General features: G+C 30.9%; 21 non-coding genes across 21 annotated transcripts; all 21 read right to left on the reverse strand.

Moving 5' to 3' along the window:
• Nucleotides 1-10,010: 10,010 nt before the first annotated feature.
• TRNAA-AGC (transfer RNA alanine (anticodon AGC)) lies at nt 10,011-10,083 on the reverse strand. The gene has a single exon. It is a non-coding gene; the product is annotated as a tRNA-Ala (tRNA).
• Nucleotides 10,084-10,467: 384 nt separating this feature from the next.
• Nucleotides 10,468-10,540, reverse strand: TRNAA-AGC (transfer RNA alanine (anticodon AGC)). The gene has a single exon. It is a non-coding gene; the product is annotated as a tRNA-Ala (tRNA).
• A 156-nt stretch (nt 10,541-10,696) lies between these two features.
• TRNAA-AGC (transfer RNA alanine (anticodon AGC)) lies at nt 10,697-10,769 on the reverse strand. Its single transcript has one exon. It is a non-coding gene; the product is annotated as a tRNA-Ala (tRNA).
• Nucleotides 10,770-10,925: 156 nt separating this feature from the next.
• Nucleotides 10,926-10,998, reverse strand: TRNAA-AGC (transfer RNA alanine (anticodon AGC)). The gene has a single exon. It is a non-coding gene; the product is annotated as a tRNA-Ala (tRNA).
• A 156-nt stretch (nt 10,999-11,154) lies between these two features.
• On the reverse strand, nt 11,155-11,227 carry TRNAA-AGC (transfer RNA alanine (anticodon AGC)). The gene has a single exon. It is a non-coding gene; the product is annotated as a tRNA-Ala (tRNA).
• A 385-nt stretch (nt 11,228-11,612) lies between these two features.
• Nucleotides 11,613-11,685, reverse strand: TRNAA-AGC (transfer RNA alanine (anticodon AGC)). Its single transcript has one exon. It is a non-coding gene; the product is annotated as a tRNA-Ala (tRNA).
• Nucleotides 11,686-12,292: 607 nt separating this feature from the next.
• On the reverse strand, nt 12,293-12,365 carry TRNAA-AGC (transfer RNA alanine (anticodon AGC)). The gene has a single exon. It is a non-coding gene; the product is annotated as a tRNA-Ala (tRNA).
• Nucleotides 12,366-12,520: 155 nt separating this feature from the next.
• On the reverse strand, nt 12,521-12,593 carry TRNAA-AGC (transfer RNA alanine (anticodon AGC)). The gene has a single exon. It is a non-coding gene; the product is annotated as a tRNA-Ala (tRNA).
• Nucleotides 12,594-13,207: 614 nt separating this feature from the next.
• Nucleotides 13,208-13,280, reverse strand: TRNAA-AGC (transfer RNA alanine (anticodon AGC)). Its single transcript has one exon. It is a non-coding gene; the product is annotated as a tRNA-Ala (tRNA).
• A 1,306-nt stretch (nt 13,281-14,586) lies between these two features.
• TRNAA-AGC (transfer RNA alanine (anticodon AGC)) lies at nt 14,587-14,659 on the reverse strand. Its single transcript has one exon. It is a non-coding gene; the product is annotated as a tRNA-Ala (tRNA).
• Nucleotides 14,660-14,815: 156 nt separating this feature from the next.
• Nucleotides 14,816-14,888, reverse strand: TRNAA-AGC (transfer RNA alanine (anticodon AGC)). The gene has a single exon. It is a non-coding gene; the product is annotated as a tRNA-Ala (tRNA).
• Nucleotides 14,889-15,273: 385 nt separating this feature from the next.
• TRNAA-AGC (transfer RNA alanine (anticodon AGC)) lies at nt 15,274-15,346 on the reverse strand. The gene has a single exon. It is a non-coding gene; the product is annotated as a tRNA-Ala (tRNA).
• A 385-nt stretch (nt 15,347-15,731) lies between these two features.
• TRNAA-GGC (transfer RNA alanine (anticodon GGC)) lies at nt 15,732-15,804 on the reverse strand. Its single transcript has one exon. It is a non-coding gene; the product is annotated as a tRNA-Ala (tRNA).
• Nucleotides 15,805-16,418: 614 nt separating this feature from the next.
• On the reverse strand, nt 16,419-16,491 carry TRNAA-GGC (transfer RNA alanine (anticodon GGC)). Its single transcript has one exon. It is a non-coding gene; the product is annotated as a tRNA-Ala (tRNA).
• Nucleotides 16,492-16,647: 156 nt separating this feature from the next.
• Nucleotides 16,648-16,720, reverse strand: TRNAA-AGC (transfer RNA alanine (anticodon AGC)). Its single transcript has one exon. It is a non-coding gene; the product is annotated as a tRNA-Ala (tRNA).
• A 156-nt stretch (nt 16,721-16,876) lies between these two features.
• On the reverse strand, nt 16,877-16,949 carry TRNAA-AGC (transfer RNA alanine (anticodon AGC)). Its single transcript has one exon. It is a non-coding gene; the product is annotated as a tRNA-Ala (tRNA).
• A 156-nt stretch (nt 16,950-17,105) lies between these two features.
• Nucleotides 17,106-17,178, reverse strand: TRNAA-AGC (transfer RNA alanine (anticodon AGC)). Its single transcript has one exon. It is a non-coding gene; the product is annotated as a tRNA-Ala (tRNA).
• Nucleotides 17,179-17,334: 156 nt separating this feature from the next.
• Nucleotides 17,335-17,407, reverse strand: TRNAA-AGC (transfer RNA alanine (anticodon AGC)). Its single transcript has one exon. It is a non-coding gene; the product is annotated as a tRNA-Ala (tRNA).
• Nucleotides 17,408-17,563: 156 nt separating this feature from the next.
• Nucleotides 17,564-17,636, reverse strand: TRNAA-AGC (transfer RNA alanine (anticodon AGC)). Its single transcript has one exon. It is a non-coding gene; the product is annotated as a tRNA-Ala (tRNA).
• Nucleotides 17,637-17,791: 155 nt separating this feature from the next.
• On the reverse strand, nt 17,792-17,864 carry TRNAA-AGC (transfer RNA alanine (anticodon AGC)). The gene has a single exon. It is a non-coding gene; the product is annotated as a tRNA-Ala (tRNA).
• A 1,072-nt stretch (nt 17,865-18,936) lies between these two features.
• On the reverse strand, nt 18,937-19,009 carry TRNAA-AGC (transfer RNA alanine (anticodon AGC)). Its single transcript has one exon. It is a non-coding gene; the product is annotated as a tRNA-Ala (tRNA).
• Between the last annotated feature and the right edge of the window lie 87 nt (nt 19,010-19,096).

Here is a 19,096-nt window from a genome sequence, read left to right on the forward strand (position 1 = left end):
TTTTGCGATAGTTGTATTTTAACTAGTAGTTGAAATTTACGATACTTAAATATAGGTTGACTGATGCATTCCGTAAAATCGTATGAAAATGTGTAGGGGAGAGTCGGGTAGCCCCGCTCACTTAAGGAGTATTGCTTATATTTCTGTATAATACTGAGTAATAATCAACATTCTTGTATGTTTCTATTGTTTTATCATCTAATTAAATAATGCAAAAAGAATAAACCAAAAAAAGAATAGTTAAACTTAAAAAAATAGAAATTTAAAAAAGCATGTTTTTCAGCTCTTTTCAAAATGCGTCGGGTAGCCCCGCCCAGTTACAAAAATTGTGTTTTTCGGCTATTTTTTCAGGTGTAAATGAGAATGACCAATGTATTGACAATAGATAAACCTCATTTATCATTTTTATCACAAAATTATTTTATTCATTACATATTTATATACTTTTAGTGAATTCTATCATTTAATAACAACAAATGTCATACTTTTTATCATTATTAATCTATATTAATATATTATAATATTAATATATGTTTAGATTAAATATTTAACGAAAATAATTTAATTTAAGTAACAATAATTAATAGTTTTTCAATATAAACTTATTTGGTTGATCTCTTCTTATAAACTTAGTATAAAATACTTCTTATAAAATTACAAATTCACTTTGTATTTTACAAAATAAAATTACAAATTCACTTTGTATTTGTACAGAAGCATTCAAATGCTTCTGTAGATTGATTCGTTCACAAATAAGTGAAAATAAATAAGTAAGCAAATAGCTTATCATAATATTTATGGTTTCTTGATATTAAATTTAATTTGGATATATCAATTACATTTTAAAAATATTTAGTTTTTCATTTTTAAATTTATAAATTCATGTTTCATATAATATTAAAACATATATTTGTTGTTAAAAATGCATATAACATTCAAATTTGAAGCAATAAAATAATAATCTTTGCAACAGTACATTTATCGACGAAATAAAATTGGGCGGTGATACCCGACATTCATGTGAGCGGGGTTACCCGAAATCCAATTTTTTTGTAAATTTGTAATTACTCGAGCAATTTTTTACATACAAATTTCTTTCTTTGTGCCAATTAAACTTAAGACTACATACTTTAATGCTGTATGTATAGAAAAAATTATTTTTTTAGTATTAAAAGGAAGTTTAATCGAAACATTCAACCAATTTTTCTTAAGTTCATGACTACTGTATTCAACATATTTTCAAAACTATTGTTTACCATGTTACCAGCTGCATAAATACTTGAAACTTTGAAAACAATCTTTTTGTAATATAACAATTAATGTCCGATGGCCCATTGACTTGAAAAAATATTCTATACATATGAAATTGACAGTGGGCGGGGCTACCCGACTCTCCCCTACATTAAATCAGAATTGCTGCATTTCTTTTCTTTTTTTGTTATTTCACGCTGATTGTGCATATTGTAATTTTGTCCATTTGCACTTAAATGCAGCGTATTTTACGTATTGATTGAAGAAATTTTTTATTTCTAATTAAAAGCAATTATTTTATCGTAATAAAAAATTTTATTGCATAAAATCATTACATCATTTTATTGTAATAAAAAGTAATAAACAATATTGTAATATTGTAGCAAAATGTTTTTGAAAGTTGTTTAAGAAATACTTGAACATAGTATGTAATTGAAAATAAATTTTACAAAAAAATTATTTCAAATACGTCAGTAATTTCCTAAAGTTTTGAATAAATTCCTTTTTATACTATTGTAACATTATTTAACTGATTTTTAAAGAATGTTACAATTTCCTCAGATAAAGTATTGTTTCTTTCAAACCAATAAAAGATAATATATTACAAACATTGGCATTGATGGAGGAACACTAAATCAAAGTCAATGCATATTTTTAGTTCCCGATTTTGCATTTTTTTTATTTGCTCGAAGACCATAATGGCTCCACAGACAAGCATTTTACAGTAATCCCACAAATTTAATTTTATAGTTTTAAATTGATTATACATGTTTACTGTGATTCTGAGGATACCCAAGTCAAAAACCACAAAGGCTTTATAGTCATGTGTTTATATTATTCGTGAAATTTTACAATTTTACAGTGATTATACATTTATACAGTGATTTTAAGTGCATGATTTTACATTTTTTTCCCATTTATTTATGCGAATACAAAAGTCCTGCTTTTTGTAATAATTCCACGTGTTAAATTTTACAGTTTTTTAGTAATTATGCATTTATAAAGTGATACTACTTTAGTGATGTGATTTTACATTTTTTTATTTACATGAAAACCATCACGTTTTATTATTCTTACGTTTTATAGTGATTCTGCAAATCATATTTTACAGTGATTATACCATTTTACTGTGATTCAACGTACACAATACTAAAATTTTTTTATTTGTCCAAAGACCATAAACGGCTTTAAAATCACTCTTCATACAGTCATTTTAGACCGCGAAACTTTTTCTTAGTAAAATTACTGCTATGTATAATAGGCAGAAAAATACTATAATTCTGGTTAATAAAACATTTCTGGTAGAAAAATACTATAATTCTGGTTAATACAAACATTTCTGGTAGAAAAATACTATAATTCTGGTTAATACAAACATTTCTGGTAGAAAAATACTATAATTCTGGTTAATACAAACATTTCTGGTAGAAAAATGCTATAATTCTGGTTAATACAAACATTTCTGGTAGAAAAATACTATAATTCTGGTTAATACAAACATTTCTGGTTGAAAAATACTATAATTCTGGTTAATACAAACATTTCTGGTAGAAAAATGCTATAATTCTGGTAAATAAAATCAAATATACGGTATTTAGACCATTCATTTGGTCATTTACCGTTCGTGTGGGAACGGCTTACCGGAAATTCTGGTTTTTAAAATTATGGTTTTTATAACCGTACATTTTGAAGAAAATACAAAGTTAAAAAATAAAATTAACCGAACAAATGGTTTCTAATTTTACTCTTAGGAATCAAGATAAAATTGCCACATTCACCAAATTTGATCCCATATAATAACACTATATATTATTCTTAATTTTATCAATATCATTGCCAAAGGGCTTCGATGAAAATTACCGAATTTTTTGGTGTACCCATAGAGCCAGAAACACTGTAATTTCAACCATATTCTAGTAGCTATGGTTATAACCATGTATTTTTCCCCCTCAGTGTCGGTGTTAAATTTTAGAGTTTTTATTTTTCACTTGAAAAAGGGGGAGCGTCTAATCCTTACAATTAATATAAATCTCTGAAGCATTTGAAGCAGTAGCAGATGATGCTGTAAAGATTTCGGAAGTGGATCCCTGCTCTTGGGCCTCCCCGTTTGAAGATCAAGGCCATCTCGGCACGTGCACACATCTGTTCTGTTCGAACAACAACGGATGTTCGAATTCAGTTGAATGCTGCCTGCTTGTTTTTGCTGGCAGCAACCATTTCATAGTTAGAAGATAAATTAATCACTGATGGGATTAGGTGTCCTATTTTTAGGAATAAATCATATCTGATAAGGATTTATTCTCAAGGATTTTACTTCGTTATTGCGGGATCGATGCGTGATCGGAATTATTGTGGATTAAGGAAAACTGATAAGATGGTGAGTTAATTATTTTTTCTCGTTATCCATGTGTTGTAGAATTTTTTTAAAAATAACTTATTATTTTTCGCCTCATAGCATATCAAAGATTCATTTAGATTTAAGCTTCATATTGTGCTTATAAACTTGGTTTTATATAAGAGCTTATTCTTCTGAAGTTTAATTTAATAAATATAATTGAAAAAAATTATCCGAGTTTATATTTTATTCATTATTCCATTAATGTGTCCGCAGTATTATAGTGGTTTAATTAAAGAAAATTTAGTGATTATTATTTTCCTTGTTTTAATTTTATATGCAAGAGGAAAACTTTATAAATAGCTTTTTTCCTCATTTTTCCCTTTAATGCGCAAAAGCTTTACTTTTATTAATGGTATATAATTTATGATTTTTATGATTCATTGATTTATTTTGATGAAAAGCTTTATTTTATGTTTATAAACTTTTTTCGAAGGATCCATAAATGTATTCCTTAGAAACTAAATAAATTTTCAAAAAATGGATAAGAAACAGTTAAAAAATTTATTAGAGTTTCTATTTATACTTATTATTTTTTTAATAAATGACTGCAATTTTAGTCAATTATAGAACATTGTTACAGTTAGTAATTTTTCTCATTGTAATTTTTCATGCATGTGGAAATCTAATTGGCGGTTTTAATAGCCATGGCTCAGCTAATTAGTAATCAGCAATTTTAATAGCTCATTTTTTTACCCGTTTCACTTAATTATTTATTATTATTATTATCATCATATCAAAGTTTTATTTTGATAAAATGCGTTATTTTGTGTTTATAAACTTGTTAAGCTCTAAAAATAGATTTATAAGCGATTCAAATAAAAAAATCAAAATGAGATTTTATCTTTCACTCATTATTTTAAGAAAGTGTGATCAGAATTAAGGAACGTTGTTGATCTAATTATTTTCCTTTTATTAAGTCTTTTTGTTTATATAGGATTCTAAAAAATATCTTTTTTTCGGGTTTCGCATTGTTTTCAACATATCATTGACTTATTTTATTAGAAAGTTTCATTTTGTACTTATAAATTTGATATACAAAAGGTTTAAAAATGAAAGTTAAGTTTAACGATATTATGATATATTTATATATTTATTAAGTTAAATTAAAAAATGAAAATATCAAAATTTATAGAAATCTGTATTTTATTAATATTTTTGTAAATACTTGTTCAAAATGACTGATGATTAAAAAAAAAAAAAAAAACTGATATGACGATAAGAATGATTTGTTTTCCTTCTTCATTATATTGTTTTGTTTACGGCACATTGAACATACTTTAAAAAACTTCTTTTTTTTTTAGATTTAAAGTACTTTTTACGAGGCTTTAAATAGATTTTAATTTAACAATTGAAAGTTCTTAAACTTTAAAGGAATAAAGAGTGATTTTGTATTTGATTGATTTGCACTATAAAAGTGATGAGGGAAATTAAGAAAAATTGTTTTATTAATATTGTTCTATTCATTGCAGTTTTTCGAACGTAGGAAAATTTTTCAAATTTTTCATGCCTTAGAGACTTGTTTTGCATATAATTATTAAAAGGCTTATTATTATTATTTTATAATCCAATGCGGTTATTATTTAGATTTCATGATTCGTTTTACAAAGCTTTTACTTGGTTTGGGGCAATTTCTCTAAATTAAGTACAGCTATTTTAAACTGTACCACAAATGTTTTTAAAATGTATAAAAAAGTACATAGGCTAAAAAATTTATATAAAAGATGTTGATAAAAATTAATATTGTTTTTTTTTTCTTGACTAAATTAAATGTTATGCTGAACAGTAAAGCTGAAATCGAATGTCTTTTAATTTACTTTTTTTATTCGTATCTTTAATTTAATTTAAATAAGTTTGTGAGGTAAAATGGTATTGATGATTGATCTTACTAATAATACGTAAAATATTAACATTGTTTGATAAATTTTAGTAAATATTGTACGTTGTCATATAGTTACGACAGCACTATAAAAAATAATTTTTAAAGCAATTACCTTTATAAATTAATGTACACTGCACAGAAAAAAAAGAAGAAAAAAAGTGGAATATTTTGAATAATTTTTGATTTAATGATCGGATCTACACTTTTTAGAACTCAATCTTAATGATTCCAGGGGATAACCACAAATATGCTAACTAATTAGTGCTGACAATATTTCAAGTTATGAAATCAAACACAAAAAACGTACTTTTTCTGAATAAACATACCTTTTTTTCACATATTTGTATTTCGGACTCATTAAATAGAGGAGGTGGCAGCAATCTGGGCTGGGAAATATGGTCCCCATAGTTTGGTCAAGAGAGCGATCTTAAGTTTTAACCACTTAATGGTTAACTTTACTTTTTGAGTATTCCGCCATATCTTGAGAACTTTTTTAGGGAATTGCGAATTGAAAAATTTTTGAACACAATTTTAAAATTCCTTTACACAAAGATAATTCCATTTAAAAATTAACTTTTTAGTAAGTATTTTTTAATTTTATTATTTCATTAAATAATAATCGAAACAATTTTGAATTGTAAGGTATACAATTTTTACATCACTTTAAAGTATGCAATTTCGCATGGCACAATACAAAATTTGAGAGAAATTGGTTATAAATAAATAAATATATATATATTCATAATTTATTTTAATGTTTGGCAATTCCGCGAAATTTTGAAAAGTTTGAGTATTTAAATTATTCTTAAATTTTTCTTGACAGTTACAGTTTAAAATTAAACTCTTAACCGTTACTTATTGGTTACAGATTACTCTTTTATACATGAACACTATATTGTATGCTGCAGGATTAATTAATTTATTAACTGTAGCAAGTATTTTTAAACAATATGAATAACTGAGCTAAACGTGCATTGACTAAAGATACAAGTTAAAGTTACTAAAGATAAAGATAAAGTTACTGAAGGTACAACCAGGGACTAATATGGGGGATATGCTTTCACGTCTATGGGTATAACTAAGAGACACAAGTTAAAGTAAGTCGTTTTGTTTTTCCACCTGTTTCTTGCCTGCTGAAATAACTCTTTCTAGTAAATAATGCGCAATTTTTATAACTGCTGTGAATTAGCAATAGTTATTCATAATTGTTAGGTCAAATTTATCTTATTTTTATCCCTCTATGCTATTTTTAAAAATGGGCAAAACATCAAAGTGAAACAGTTTTGTGAAAATATAAAAAAGTTTGCGATCTAATTTTTTAGCATTTAACCATTTATCGTAAAAATATACAAGAGGTGCCCCTTTTGCATATTTTTTTTTACGCTCTAACTGCAAATAAAAATTTATTTTGGAATTTTCAATTAATAATGAACAGGCTAACAGTTATTAAAAAAAATTCTGCTAGATTCTAGGAATTATATTATAGTTTATAAAATTATTATTTTTTTCATTCATATTCAAAAATTTATCCAAAATTTATTTTGTGAGTTAAGGAAATTTTTAAGGATGAATAACTGTTTCTCTTAGATCTAAATAACTGCAAATTTTAAAAAATATTGCTTGGAAGTGATCCATGTTTGGAAGATTTTACCTTTAACACAGAGAAAGATACCAGTGTGTGTCTTAACTTAATTATTAAAATGTTAAACTTAATTATTAAAATGTTAAAGACAACTGGTAACTTACTTATTAAATGCTTAGTTATTAAAATGCTAAAGATAATATTTTTCACCTATTTTGACCAAAATTCATACAAAATATTTGAAAAAAGTAAGAAAAATATGTTTAATACAAATTCTGAGTCAAAGGGTTAAAAAGTTCCTCTTATGCTGCTTATCTGGCTGATAAAAATTAGCAGAAAGTAATAATTATTCATTGATGTTGATAATTTTCATTTAGATGAGAAAATTCTTACCAAATTGATTTTATTAAAAAAACTTAGCAACTTTTGAAATATTTAAATTATTTGTCTAAAGCTAAGATTATTCCATACGACAAGATGGTATTTAAGTTTAAAATTATAGCTTACGTGTTAGGTACATTAACACACATTTTTCTTGACCAAAGAGCTTTTAAAAACACTGTTAAATATGTTAATTAAGTTCGAGTAAATTGAAGAAAATAAATCTTTTTTTTTTAATAACACTTATTACTCCTGGTCAATTTTTTGACTATAATTTAAAATAAATAACACAAAGGGAAAATAAGAGCTGTACTTAGGAGTAAATCTTTCAATAACTGAAAATAATCTTTTTCAAACTATTAAAGTATATAAAAATTAAAAAATATAAAAATTTAAAATATAAAAATTTAAAAATATAAAAATTAAAAAATATAAAATTAAAAAATTTAAAAATTAGAAAATATAAAAATTAGAAAATATAAAAATTAGAAAATATAAAAATTAAAAAAAATAAAAAATTTAAAAATATAAAAATTAATAAACTGAACCCGCGTAATATTAAAAAATGGGTACTTAATCGGTAATAGAGAACCATGAAGCTAAGTTCACCATACGTTATAGTGCAAGATTATGGTTAACACGGGTCACAAATGATCGTTATTGCGCATAGGTATATCAAACACAGCGATATCTCCATCATTAAAAATAACAGTACTCATCGAGTACGAAAATATCGTGATCATTATCGATAACTTAAATTCTGGAATTCAATAGTATCGTGATAATAGGTAACGCAATACATCAAAAAGATAATATTGCGAATAAAAACATAACGATAATTATGGCACATATAAAGACAAAAATATTGTAAGTATTGATTAATTTCTTTTTATCAGCAACGAAAATATTTATCAATGTAATTAGTTAAACTAGAAAAACAAAAATATAACTGGATAAACAAAAATATAAATTAGTTTAACTGGAAAAATATCGCGATATATATATATATCTAAATATCGATATTTTTTACAATGAATCGCGATATTAAAATTCAGCACTTTTCGGATCTAGGAACCAATGTTCCTGCAGGCGATAACTCGGAAAAGCAATCGCCGATGCACAATCCCTATAACCGAAAAATACCAAACCATGTTCTTATTTTAATCATCAAGGACAATCAAGGACAAGTCAAATTTTATAGAAAATAATAGTTTCACAGAACTAATATGTATGCTGAATTATTAAAACAAAAATATATGGTATTAAGATTTATTTTTTACAGAAAAATTGCACAAAGTGAAAGATACATAAATATGTGTAAACAGTAAAAATGTAATAATAGGTAAATTACAGATTATAAAGGAGAAAAATATTTCTTGGGTGTAAATAGGGGTCCTATTTTTGCGGGGAAATTCTTCCCCACAACAACCCCTTCTATAGCGCCTTCTTCCGGTATTTCATTTCCGTTTCCCTATTGGTTTTTTTCTTCCAAATAGTAGTTTCAAGGTTATTATGTCACTTAATAAAGAAATGTATGTTTGGTAAAAAATAATTATTGATAAATAATCATATTTTGTAATAAATGTCATTTTCATTTCATATGCTTTAAAATAAATTAGGATATGCATTAGTATAAAAAAAAAAAAAAACGTTAAATTATAAATAAATTTGCCTTTTATGTACAGTGCGAAAAAAGATGGTACACTAAGAATAACTTTTGATATAATGATCGGGTCTGCACGTTTTAAGACTCAATCTTAAAGGTTCCGGGGGAGGGGATGACCTCAAATATGTTAATTAATAGGAGAAAAACGATATTTCAAGTTATGAAATCAGACACAAAATCGTATTTTTCTCTGAATAAACATACCTTTTTTTATACGGATTTGGATTTCTGACCCCTAAGATATAGGGAGTAGCAGCAATCAGGGGAATATGGTACTAATAAACTGGTTAGGAAACAAATCTAAAGATTGGACGACTTAATATTAATTTTACTTTATACGTACTTCAAGCAAAGTAAATTAAAAAAAATTTGCGCACTATTATAAAATTCTATATTCAGAGATAAATCATTGCAAAAAATAAATTTCATCAAATATTTATTATTCATATTATTTTATTTAATAATAGTAGGAAAAAAATTAAGTTTAATGTCACACAATTTTTTGTATCATTTTAAAGCATATAATGTTACTTGGAACAATACAAAATTTGTGTGAAATCGGAAGAATAGTTCCTGAAAAAGTCAAATTTCAAATGTACGACTTTTCTAAGATTCAACTGATTTTGCCAAAATTTTTTGTACTTAGAAATGTAAAATTAGATACTTTTAAAGTAATATAAAAAATTGTGTAACTTACAAGTCAAAATTGTCCAGAATGACAGTATTGTGATAATCATTAATATCAAGTGCATGCATTTTTAAAGTGAAATATTTTTCTCTAGCTTCAAAAATGTTTTATGCAGTTTAATAGTATTTCACTTTCAGACGAAAGAGTAGATAGATAATAAAAAAGTGGAGGCGCCGGGTATCGATCCCGGTACCTCTCGCATGCTAAGCGAGCGCTCTACCATCTGAGCTACGCCCCCTTCTTCTGATCAACAGAAATGACAGTATTGGGATAATAATTAATATCAAGTGCATGCATTTTTAAAGTGAAATATTTTTCTCTAGCTTCAAAAATGTTTTATGCAGTTTAATAGTATTTCACTTTTAGACGAAAGAGTAGATAGATAATAAAAAAGTGGAGGCGCCGGGTATCGATTCCGGTACCTCTCGCATGCTAAGCGAGCGCTCTACCATCTGAGCTACGCCCCTTCTTCTGATCAACAGAAATGACAGTATTGTGATAATAATTAATATCAAGTGCATGCATTTTTAAAGTGAAATATTTTTCTCTAGCTTCAAAAATGTTTTCTGCAGTTTAATAGTATTTCACTTTTAGACGAAAGAGTAGATAGATAATAAAAAAGTGGAGGCGCCGGGTATCGATCCCGGTACCTCTCGCATGCTAAGCGAGCGCTCTACCATCTGAGCTACGCCCCCTTCTTCTGATCAACAGAAATGACAGTATTGTGATAATAATTAATATCAAGTGCATGCATTTTTAAAGTGAAATATTTTTCTCTAGCTTCAAAAATGTTTTATGCAGTTTAATAGTATTTCACTTTTAGACGAAAGAGTAGATAGATAATAAAAAAGTGGAGGCGCCGGGTATCGATCCCGGTACCTCTCGCATGCTAAGCGAGCGCTCTACCATCTGAGCTACGCCCCCTTCTTCTGATCAACAGAAATGACAGTATTGTGATAATAATTAATATCAAGTGCATGCATTTTTAAAGTGAAATATTTTTCTCTAGCTTCAAAAATGTTTTATGCAGTTTAATAGTATTTCACTTTTAGACGAAAGAGTAGATAGATAATAAAAAAGTGGAGGCGCCGGGTATCGATCCCGGTACCTCTCGCATGCTAAGCGAGCGCTCTACCATCTGAGCTACGCCCCCTTCTTCTGATCAACAGAAATGACAGTATTGTGATAATAATTAATATCAAGTGCATGCATTTTTAAAGTGAAATATTTTTCTCTAGCTTCAAAAATGTTTTCTGCAGTTTAATAGTATTTCACTTTTAGACGAAAGAGTAGATAGATAATAAAAAAGTGGAGGCGCCGGGTATCGATCCCGGTACCTCTCGCATGCTAAGCGAGCGCTCTACCATCTGAGCTACGCCCCCTTCTTCTGATCAACAGAAATGACAGTATTGTGATAATAATTAATATCAAGTGCATGCATTTTTAAAGTGAAATATTTTTCTCTAGCTTCAAAAATGTTTTATGCAGTTTAATAGTATTTCACTTTTAGACGAAAGAGTAGATAGATAATAAAACAGTGGAGGCGCCGGGTATCGATCCCGGTACCTCTCGCATGCTAAGCGAGGGCTCTACCATCTGAGCTACGCCCCCTTCTTCTGATCAACAGAAATGACAGTATTGTGATAATAATTAATATCAAGTGCATGCATTTTTAAAGTGAAATATTTTTCTCTAGCTTCAAAAATGTTTTATGCAGTTTAATAGTATTTCACTTTCAGACGAAAGAGTAGATAGATAATAAAAAAGTGGAGGCGCCGGGTATCGATCCCGGTACCTCTCGCATGCTAAGCGAGCGCTCTACCATCTGAGCTACGCCCCCTTCTTCTGATCAACAGAAATGACAGTATTGTGATAATAATTAATATCAAGTGCATGCATTTTTAAAGTGAAAACTTTTTCACTAGCTTCAAAAATGTTTTATGCAGTTTAATAGTATTTCACTTTTAGACGAAAGAGTAGATAGATAATAAAAAAGTGGAGGCGCCGGGTATCGATCCCGGTACCTCTCGCATGCTAAGTGAGCGCTCTACCATCTGAGCTACGCCCCCTTCTTCTGATCAACAGAAATGGCAGTATTGTGATAATAATTAATATCAAGTGCATGCATTTTTAAAGTGAAATATTTTTCTCTAGCTTCAAAAATGTTTTATGCAGTTTAATAGTATTTCACTTTTAGACGAAAGAGTAGATAGATAATAAAAAAGTGGAGGCGCCGACCCCGGTACCTCTAGCATGCTAAGCGAGCGCTCTACCATCTGAGCTACGCCCCCTTCTTCTGATCAACGGAAATGACAGTATTGTGATAATAATTAATATCAAGTGCATGCATTTTTAAAGTGAAATATTTTTCTCTAGCTTCAAAAATGTTTTATGCAGTTTAATAGTATTTCACTTTTAGACGAAAGAGTAGATAGATAATAAAAAAGTGGAGGCGCCGGGTATCGATCCCGGTACCTCTCGCATGCTAAGCGAGCGCTCTACCATCTGAGCTACGCCCCCTTCTTCTGATCAACAGAAATGACAGTATTGTGATAATAATTAATATCAAGTGCATGCATTTTAAAGTGAAATATTTTTCTCTAGCTTCAAAAATGTTTTATGCAGTTTAATAGTATTTCACTTTTAGACGAAAGAGTAGATAGATAATAAAAAAGTGGAGGCGCCGGGTATCGATCCCGGTACCTCTCGCATGCTAAGCGAGCGCTCTACCATCTGAGCTACGCCCCCTTCTTCTGATCAACAGAAATGACAGTATTGTGATAATAATTAATATCAAGTGCATGCATTTTTAAAGTGAAATATTTTTCTCTAGCTTCAAAAATGTTTTATGCAGTTTAATAGTATTTCACTTTTAGACCAAAGGGTAGATAGATAATAAAAAAGTGGAGGTGCCGGGTATCGATCCCGGTACCTCTCGCATGCTAAGCGAGCGCTCTACCATCTGAGCTACGCCCCCTTCTTCTGATCAACAGAAATGACAGTATTTTGATAATAATTAATATCAAGTGCATGCATTTTTAAAGTGAAATATTTTTCTCTAGCTTCAAAAATGTTTTATGCAGCTTAATAGTATTTCACTTTTAGACGAAAGAGTAGATAGATAAAAAAAAAGTGGAGGAGCCGGGTATCGATCCCGGTACCTCTCGCATGCTAAGCGAGCGCTCTACCATCTGAGCTACGCCCCCTTCTTCTGATCAACAGAAATGACAGTATTGTGATAATAATTAATATCAAGTGCATGCATTTTTAAAGTGAAATGTTTTTCTCTAGCTTCAAAAATTTTTTATGCAGTTTAATAGTATTTCACTTTTAGACGAAAGAGTAGATAGATAATAAAAAAGTGGAGGCGCCGGGTATCGATCCCGGTACCTCTCGCATGCTAAGCGAGTGCTCTACCATCTGAGCTACGCCCCCTTCTTCTGATCAACAGAAATGACAGTATTTTGATAATAATTAATATCAAGTGCATGCATTTTTAAAGTGAAATATTTTTCTCTAGCTTCAAAAATGTTTTGTGCAGTTTAATAGTATTTCACTTTTAGACGAAAGAGTAGATAGATAGGGGAGAGTGGGGTCAATTGTAACATTTTTTACTTAACTATTTTTAACTAACAAAAAATCCGATATATTATTAGTATTAATTGACAGACGAGTAAAGTAGACTATCCTCTACTAGAAAAAAAAATAAATACCTGATTTTAAATATTATTATATTAGTTATTAACAATTTTTGACAGTCGTGCAGTTGTTACAATTGTCCCCACTTACGGGGTCAATTGTAACAGTTCATAAATTCAACTAAAACATAGTTAATTATACATATTATCATAGTTGTGATATATTTTTTTATTGATCAAAATAGTAGTGATATTTTAGGAGTAAAAATAATAATGAGCAGAAACCTAAAGGGTTAAACTTTTAACTTTAAGGGGTTAAAAATTTTAATTTATGCTGTGAAAGGTGACAAATAAAAATAATGCACATGCAACATAATATAATTGATATAGGAAACTATTGGTGGTTCTTAAAGAGTTAAGTAATGGTTTGTAAACATAAGATTATTTATTTTCAGCTGTTACAATCGTCCCTTTACTTATTGTTACAATTGTCCCAAAGACGCCATTTCAGCTTCATTTGTTAAAAACAATGCTAGTTAATTAGCAAAACTAATCTTTTTTTTTATTGAAATGTTAATTAAAGTGTCCACTTTCATATTCGGTTACTAATTTTTATTTGCTTAAACAAAATTACTTTGTTACAATATAATATTCTAATACCAAAAAAAGCACTTGCGTGGCGTGAAAATATCTTTTGTGATGTAACTCTTTCAAAAGTACATAAAAATGGTTGCCATCAGGGGTGTACATGTAGATTTATTAAATACACCCTGTGCGCCACCTAGGAACCAAATCTAGAACCCGACACTCGAAATTTTAGCTCTGTTACAATCGTACCCTGTTACAATTGACCCCACTCTCCCCTAATAAAAAAGCGGAGGCGCCGGGTATCGATCCCGGGAACTCTCGCATGCTAAGCGAGCGCTCTACCATCTGAGCTACGCCCCTTCTTCTGATCAACAGAAATGACAGTATTGTGATAATAATTAATATCAAGTGCATGCATTTTTAAAGTGAAATATTTTTCTCTAGCTTCAAAAATGTTTTCTGCAGTTTAATAGTATTTCACTTTTAGACGAAAGAGTAGATAGATAATAAAAAAGTGGAGGCGCCGGGTATCGATCCCGGTACCTCTCGCATGCTAAGCGAGCGCTCTACCATCTGAGCTACGCCCCCTTCTTCTGATCAACAGAAATGACAGTATTGTGATAATAATTAATATCAAGTGCATGCATTTTTAAAGTGAAATATTTTTCTCTAGCTTCAAAAATGTTTTCTGCAGTTTAATAGTATTTCACTTTTAGACGAAAGAGTAGATAGATAATAAAAAAGTGGAGGCGCCGGGTATCGATCCCGGTACCTCTCGCATGCTAAGCGAGCGCTCTACCATCTGAGCTACGCCCCCTTCTTCTGATCAACAGAAATGACAGTATTGTGATAATAATTAATATCAAGTGAATGCATTTTTAAAGTGAAATATTTTTCTCTAGCTTCAAAAATGTTTTATGCAGTTTAATAGTATTTCACTTTCAGACAAAAGAGTAGATAGATAATAAAAAAGTGGAGGCGCCGGGTATCGATCCCGGTACCTCTCGCATGCTAATCGAGCGCTCTACCATCTGAGCTACGCCCCCTTCTTCTGATCAACAGAAATGACAGTATTGTGATAATAATTAATATCAAGTGCATGCATTTTTAAAGTGAAATATTTTTCTCTAGCTTCAAAAATGTTTTATGCAGTTTAATAGTATTTCACTTTCAGACGAAAGAGTAGACAGATAATAAAAAAGTGGAGGCGCCGGGTATCGATCCCGGTACCTCTCGCATGCTAAGCGAGCGCTCTACCATCTGAGCTACGCCCCCTTCTTCTGATCAACAGAAATGGCAGTATTGTGATAATAATTAATATCAAGTGCATGCATTTTTAAAGTGAAATATTTTTCTCTAGCTTCAAAAATGTTTTATGCAGTTTAATAGTATTTCACTTTTAGACGAAAGAGTAGATAGATAATAAAAAAGTGGAGGCGCCGGGTATCGATCCCGGTACCTCTCGTATGCTAAGCGAGCGCTCTACCATCTGAGCTACGCCCCCTTCTTCTGATCAACAGAAATGACAGTATTGTGATAATAATTAATATCAAGTGCATGCATTTTTAAAGTGAAATATTTTTCTCTAGCTTCAAAAATGTTTTATGCAGTTTAATAGTATTTCACTTTTAGACGAAAGAGTAGATAGATAATAAAAAAGTGGAGGCGCCGGGTATCGATCCCGGTACCTCTCGCATGCCAAGCGAGCGCTCTACCATCTGAGCTACGCTCCCTTCTTCTGATCACCAGAAATGACAGTATTGTGATAATAATTAATATCAAGTGCATGCATTTTTAAAGTGAAATATTTTTCTCTAGCTTCAAAAATGTTTTATGCAGTTTAATAGTATTTCACTTTTAGACGAAAGGGTAGATAGATAATAAAAAAGTGGAAGCGCCGGGTATCGATCCCGGTACCTCTCGCATGCTAAGCGAGCGCTCTACCATCTGAGCTACGCCCCCTTCTTCTGATCAACAGAAATGACAGTATTGTGATAATAATTAATATCAAGTGCATGCATTTTTAAAGTGAAATATGTTTCTCTAGCTTCAAAAATGTTTTATGCAGTTTAAAAGTATTTCACTTTTAGACGAAAGAGTAGATAGATAATAAAAAAGTGGAGGCGCCGGGTATCGATCTCGGTTCCTCTCGCATGCTAAGCGAGCGCTCTACCATCTGAGCTACGCCCCCTTCTTCTGATCAACAGAAATGACAGTATTGTGATAATAATTAATATCAAGTGCATGCATTTTTAAAGTGAAATATTTTTCTCTAGCTTCAAAAATGTTTTATGCAGTTTAATAGTATTTCACTTTTAGACGAAAGAGTAGATAGATAATAAAAAAGTGGAGGCGCCGGGTATCGATCCCGGTACCTCTCGCATGCCAAGCGAGCGCTCTACCATCTGAGCTACGCCCCCTTCTTCTGATCAACAGAAATGACAGTATTGTGATAATAATTAATATCAAGTGCATGCATTTTTAAAGTGAAATATTTTTCTCTAGCTTCAAAAATGTTTTATGCAGTTTAATAGTATTTCACTTTTAGACGAAAGGGTAGATAGATAATAAAAAAGTGGAGGCGCCGGGTATCGATCCCGGTACCTCTCGCATGCTAAGCGAGCGCTCTACCATCTGAGCTACGCCCCCTTCTTCTGATCAACAGAAATGACAGTATTGTGATAATAATTAATATCAAGTGCATGCATTTTTAAAGTGAAATATGTTTCTCTAGCTTCAAAAATGTTTTATGCAGTTTAATAGTATTTCACTTTTAGACGAAAGAGTAGATAGATAATAAAAAAATGGAGGCGCCGGGTATCGATCCCGGTACCTCTCGCATGCTAAGCGAGCGCTCTACCATCTGAGCTACGCCCCCTTCTTCTGATCACCAGAAATGACAGTATTGTGATAATAATTAATATCAAGTGCATGCATTTTTAAAGTGAAATATATTTCTCTAGCTTCAAAAATGTTTTCTGCAGTTTAATAGTATTTCACTTTTAGACGAAAGAGTAGATAGATAATAAAAAAGTGGAGGCGCCGGGTATCGATCCCGGTACCTCTCGCATGCTAAGCGAGCGCTCTACCATCTGAGCTACGCCCCCTTCTTCTGATCAACAGAAATGACAGTATTGTGATAATAATTAATATCAAGTGCATGCATTTTTAAAGTGAAATATTTTTCTCTAGCTTCAAAAATGTTTTATGCAGTTTAATAGTATTTCACTTTTAGACGAAAGAGTAGATAGATAATAAAAAAGTGGAGGCGCCGGGTATCGATCCCGGTACCTCTCGCATGCTAAGCGAGCGCTCTACCATCTGAGCTACGCCCCCTTCTTCTGATCAACAGAAATGACAGTATTGTGATAATAATTAATATCAAGTGCATGCATTTTTAAAGTGAAATATTTTTCTCTAGCTTCAAAAATGTTTTATGCAGTTTAATAGTATTTCACTTTTAGACGAAAGGGTAGATAGATAATAAAAAAGTGGAGGCGCCGGGTATCGATCCCGGTACCTCTCGCATGCTAAGCGAGCGCTCTACCATCTGAGCTACGCCCCCTTCTTCTGATCAACAGAAAGGACAGTATTGTGATAATAATTAATATCAAGTGCATGCATTTTTAAAGTGAAATATTTTTCTCTAGCTTCAAAAATGTTTTATGCAGTTTAATAGTATTTCACTTTTAGACGAAAGGGTAGATAGATGATAAAAAGTGGAGGCGCCGGGTATCGATCCCGGTACCTCTCGCATGCTAAGCGAGTGCTCTACCATCTGAGCTACGCCCCCTTCTTCTGATCAACAGAAATGACAGTATTGTGATAATAAGTAATATCAAGTGCATGCATTTTTAAAGTGAAATATTTTTCTCTAGCTTCAAAAATGTTTTGTGCAGTTTAATAGTATTTCACTTTTAGACGAAAGAGTAGATAGATAATAAAAAAGTGGAGGCGCCGGGTATCGATCCCGGTACCTCTCGCATGCTAAGCGAGCCCTCTACCATCTGAGCTACGCCCCCTTCTTCTGATGAACAGAAATGACAGTATTGTGATAATAATTAATATCAAGTGCATGCATTTTTAGAGTGAAATATTTTTCTCTAGCTTCAAATATGTTTTATGCAGTTTAATAGTATTTCACTTTTAGACGAAAGAGTAGATAGATAATAAAAAAGTGGAGGCGCCGGGTATCGATCCCGGTACCTCTCGCATGCTAAGCGAGCACTCTACCATCTGAGCTACGCCCCCTTCTTCTGATCAACAGAAATGACAGTATTGTGATAATAATTAATATCAAGTGCATGCATTTTTAAAGTGAAATATTTTTCTCTAGCTTCAAAAATGTTTTCTGCAGTTTAATAGTATTTCACTTTTAGACGAAAGAGTAGATAGATAATAAAAAAGGGGAGGCGCCGGGTATCGATCCCGGTACCTCTCGCATGCTAAGCGAGCGCTCTACCATCTGAGGTACGCCCCCTTCTTCTGATCAACAGAAATGACAGTATTGTGATAATAATTAATATCAAGTGCATGCATTTTTAAAGTGAAATATTTTTCTCTAGCTTCAAAAATGTTTTATGCAGTTTAATAGTATTTCACTTTTAGACGAAAGGGTAGATAAATAAAAAAAAAGTGGAGGCGCCGGGTATCGGTCCCGGTACCTCTCGCATGCTAAGCGAGCGCTCTACCATCTGAGCTACGCCCCCTTCTTCTGATCAACAGAAATGACAGTATTGTGATAATAATTAATATCAAGTGCATGCATTTTTAAAGTGAAATATTTTTCTCTAGCTTCAAAAATGTTTTATGCAGTTTAATAGTATTTCACTTTTAGACGAAAGAGTAGATAGATAATTAAAAAGTGGAGGCGCCGGGTATCGATCCCGGTACCTCTCGCATGCTAAGCGAGCGCTCTACCATCTGAGCTACGCCCCCTTCTTCTGATCAACAGAAATGACAGTATTGTGATAATAATTAATATCAAGTGCATGCATTTTTAAAGTGAAATATTTTTCTCCAGCT

Source organism: Parasteatoda tepidariorum, chromosome 4 (assembly GCF_982258835.1).
Source record: "Parasteatoda tepidariorum strain Cologne lab strain chromosome 4, Ptep-v5.0, whole genome shotgun sequence".
In the NCBI taxonomy this organism is placed as follows: domain Eukaryota; kingdom Metazoa; phylum Arthropoda; class Arachnida; order Araneae; family Theridiidae; genus Parasteatoda; species Parasteatoda tepidariorum.